Source organism: Triticum urartu, chromosome 4 (genome assembly GCF_003073215.2).
Source record: "Triticum urartu cultivar G1812 chromosome 4, Tu2.1, whole genome shotgun sequence".
Taxonomy (NCBI): domain Eukaryota; kingdom Viridiplantae; phylum Streptophyta; class Magnoliopsida; order Poales; family Poaceae; genus Triticum; species Triticum urartu.
The window spans coordinates 477,244,274-477,249,123 of NC_053025.1; positions in this window are offsets into that span (position 1 = coordinate 477,244,274).

A 4,850-nucleotide genomic window follows, 5' to 3' on the forward strand; every position below is an offset into this window, starting at 1 on the left:
TATGATCACCGGTTCAAAATTTTGAATCCGCCTTAGGTATCACGTGCCCCCACTCGTTCCCTCTCGATTTCATCTCAGGGTCCGGAGATCTATTGAAAGAGGACTAGGGTGGGTACATGCGAATGATACTCGGCGGAATGTTCAAATGAGGCATGCGGGAGGATGGACTCGACTGGAGGGCGACATGATCGATGGAGAAGAGGGTTGGAGAGGAATGAGAAATAAGCAAAAGCCACATGATTATACTTGAACGGCTCAAATAAACAATAAGTTGCTCGCTTGGCCTACATAGTGAAAGGCCTAATGCACAACGCGGAGCACTGACGCTCGACTATGGCCGGGAAAACAGGGAAACAGACATGTGGGGCACACCCGTCGGGACGACGTAGCGCAGACTAGTCCAATGGAGGAGCTGGCCCACGACCTCCTCGCCACCGACAACCGTTCATGTGGGTCGTTGGGGCCAACAATGGGGCGCAGCTCCAGCACCACCTCTGGACACAGCGACCGCGGTGAGCGACACGCTCATATCGTCGCTAGACACGGTCGGTTTCAATTTGCCGAGGGTGGTGTTAGTGCTGTGGCACGACCAACGGTATGTTTGGTTTGTGCCCAAGGTTGCCCCATCAAAGCATTGGGTAACCAAAATTTTGGTTGAGGTATTGGTTACCCATGATTTGGCCGTCATTGGCAAGAAAAATGAACTTGAGTTGGCTAGAGTTCATTGGCATGCCAAAGAAATGGTAACCATCCAAACAAAGACCAATCTTTGGGTCATGACCAAAATTTTGGTTGAGGTATTGGTTGCCCATGATTTGGCCGACATTGGCAAGAAAAATGAACTAGAGTTGGCTAGAGTTCATTGGCATGCCAAAAAAATGGCAACCATCCAAACAAAGACCAATCTTTTGGTCATGACCAAAATTTTGGCAAGGTGCAGTTTGGCCACAATCCAAACACACCCCAACACCCGGCTCGTCGAGGATACATGGGACGCCGCGACGCATCCGCGGAGTGGTGTGGCGCGGCCAACTGCATCCTCTGGACCTGAGACCATGTCGGGTCGTCTTGCTTTTCCAATGACATGAGGGGATCGCATGTGAGCAAAGGGCATCTCCAACGTTGCCACGACCGCAGCTGACTACCCTGGCACACCAAAACCCTCGTCACTCGCGCCGTCGCGCGGTGCGTTCCCAGCCGGCGCCAGCTGCCCGCATTCATGCCGTCCGTTCGTATGTCGTCATTAAGAGGCTTGGTGACCGCAGAACCAACTTCGACGACTTAATGACACACCCGGACGCTTGGCCTCACCGGAATGCGCTACTTAAAGCGGCAACGCCTAGCTAACCTCCACACCATAGCGCATTGTCCTCCTACCTGGAACCACATCCGCCATGACCGCAAGCGCGAACGCTCTGCGGGAGAGCTTATCTTCGGGGATGGAGCTCGAGGTCGCCGCCCTCGTTCAAGTCGCCGCACAAGCGGTGGCCACACTGGCGGCCGACGACGGGAGCACCGTCAGCCACGCGTCCTACTTGCCGTCGTCCAACGTCTGGCACCGCCGAGGTTGGGGACTCCTCCGAGGATGAGTAGGGCATGGGAGGCGGCAGGGCATGGTGTGCCAACTGGCCTGTCCGTCTCCCTTGTTCTACTTTTCCTCGCCGGAGACCGCACCTTCACTTCACGGGTCTTGAACCCCGCCCCCGTACATGGAGAACACAGATGGAGGACGTCGGTCGCCGCCGTAGAATAGGTTTAGGGTCGGGTTTCTTTTCTTTTTTGTCCTATAAAAGTTCGAAATGTAATGAAAATCTGCCGTGTTTGCATTAATCTCGGCCGGTGTATATGAACTTTCACAATAATATACATATTGTAGGAGTACTAGCAAGATGCCCGTGCGTTGCACAGAAGATCAAGATCTTGTGGGAGAAAAGGATGAACGAGGGAAAGCCTTATCTGCAAATGTGGAGAGGAGTGCGGGTAAATTGTCATAGTTTCCTTCCTATCCGTTAGATATAGATCGGACGGCCTATATTGCAGGATCGGACACATCTTTCTACATCTACGGGAACCTACGAAAGGGTTAACGTAAATTACCTCTCTCTCTCCTCCCCTGATTTTCATGGTGGTGGGCCCCTCCCTCCCCCAATCTACAATCAACAGCTCACACGTTTCACATTACGTCAATTACGTAACTGGGATTACGTAGGTGTAGCATTACTCGTCCTAAAAAACCCAACTAAGCCAACCTAACAGCATATCACGCGGGAAAAGACCCGGCCGCGCCGTTTTAGTCGGGATTACCGGATTACTAGTAGTAGTATCGATGGATCGTGTGAAGCAACAGATTTTTTTTGAGGGGGCGAAGCACCTAGTTTAAAAGGAAAAAATGCGGTACACCCACAGCACTCCTGTCGCGGTCGCATTGCACCCCGCACACGTTCGGTCCTGCACACGGCTCACGCAAACAGAACGCGCTTCGGCTTGCCTCTTCACTGACACGTGGGACTGCACTCGGAGAAACCGACCATGCGCCAAACTCCCCCCGCCCACCGCGCAAAAATCCTTCCCCACCCCACACCCAAAAATTCCCCCCAAATCCGATTCAATCGCCCTTCGGCCAACTAGCCAATAATATTCCCCAAACCCCCTCTCCCCTGTCCCCCTCCACTCCATTCGCTCCGCCAAAGCCGCCCTCCCCGCCGCGCCAATACGTCGGCGCCGCGGTTCGGCGATCCTCTCGCTCCCACAGTACGCTCTGGTAGACTGCCGTCCTCTAGCCGCGCCGCCACCTCTGGCTACGTTCTTGTGGAGGCGCACGGCGTCAGCGCCGCCACCGCTGGCGGCGTTCGTGTGGAGACGCACGGTGGTCAGCTTCTCCCACGGTACGCGCATTCTAGACTGAGGCCCCGTTCATGTCGGTGTAGCGCTGAATGTTAGCTGATAGACGCTTTTAATCTCACTGTTTGCCGAAGTAGTTTACTGTCAATATGCTCTGCTTAAGAAGCTTCCTTGCCCTGTTCTGCACTCAATCTGCTTAGCTGAGATGGCATGCCAAGGCCGACTAGTTGCTAAAATATCCTGCGATATATTTATTGTGACATAGATTGCCATGGTCTAGTAGCCAATCTGTTAGCTGAAATAGCTCTACACCATTTTATACTCGATCTTTGTTGCTGCGATGGTCTTCGATAGTTCGATGGCTGTGTGCTCGGCCTCATTGACTGCTGATACAGCCTGCCATAATTTGGCATTCAAATCTGTTTGCTGAATTAGCTTTACATATATTTCGTTACTTAGATCTGCTCGTCCAAATATCTTGCCATAGCTTTAGACATTGACCTAGGTATTTTTTTTCTGGGCTTCATAAAAAAGCATATATGTTTTTCCTGTAATATCTAGTAGAAGAACTAATTTGTATGTCTAATAGATGGACAGGACTTGGATAACTTCTGCTCGAAGATTCTCCGCTGCATATGTCGAGGGGGTTGAAAACTTCATGAACTTTATCAGAGCTGAGTATGGTGGTCCGAAATCAGATGTGCTCTGCCCGTGTAGAAGTTGTATGAATTCAGTTACAAGACCCCAGTCAACTGTGCAAAATCATCTACACTTGTATGGGATGTCGGTCACATATACTAGGTGGGTTCATCATGGTGAAGCTGTGAACGTCAATGTTATTGACTACGTGGAAGCAGTAGATCACCATCTTGATCTACCTGATGCTCAGGTGGAAGAGGAGGAGGAGGTGGTGGTGGCGGAGCCAGTGAGTTTGACCAACATTGAAACAATGCTACGAAAAGCTCGTGCATTCCGTGAACTTTCACCTGCAGAAGAAAAACGATGGGCCCGCATGTTGGAACAATGCAACGTTGCTGTCACCCCAGGAAATAAGCTATCAGTATTCTCAACTATGGTCACCTTTCTTCAGGTGAAGACATCTGAGCGGATGTCCAACAAATCATTCGATGCGATGTTGGCTGCTTTCCGCGAATCTTTCCCAGATGCATCTGAGCTGCCACACACCTACAGTAAAATGAAGAATTTCTTTCGTGCAGTTGGAATTGGATATGATAAGATCCATGTTTGTAAGAATAATTGTTTTCTGTTCCGGAAGGATTATGCCAACTTAAGTGAATGCTCGAAATGCAAATCATCAAGATGGAAAGATGGCGATGTTGTGAAGAGGATTCCTCATAATGTTCTGAGACATTTTCCAATTACACCAAGATTGTAGAGGTTGTTTCATGATGCTGAAACAAGAGAGAATGTACTGTGGCATTCTAGGAACCAGGAGTACAGAGATCAGAATGTAATGAGCCATCCATCTCATGGTAGTGAGTGGAAAAGCTTCAATGATAAACACAAAGAGTTTGCTGCTGACCCGAGAAACATTAGACTTGGCTTAGCTTCAGATGGATTTAACCCATTTGGCCACCAGAGCGCCACATATAGCATGTGGCCAGTGCTTGTTATCCCTTACAACATGCCTCCAAATGTGTGCACCAAAGAATCAAACTACATGATGGCCTTGCTCATCACAGGTCCAAAAATTCCTGGAAAGGATTTGGTTTGTTCATGGAGCCTCTTGTGGAGGAACTTCAACAGCTATGGAAGGGTGTTCTCACTCGAGACCTATATAGCAGCCCACTAGCTAATTTCTTTCTGCATGCTGTTATAATTTGGTGCATCCATTATTATCCGGCTTTGGGCACTATGTCAGGGCGAACGACACATGGTTACAATGCATGTGTTCGCTGTGACAGGAATCCGCTGTCATACACAATACTTAGCAAGATCTGTTACATTGGACACCGCCGTTTCCTTGCCAAGGACAAGTCGCATCCTAG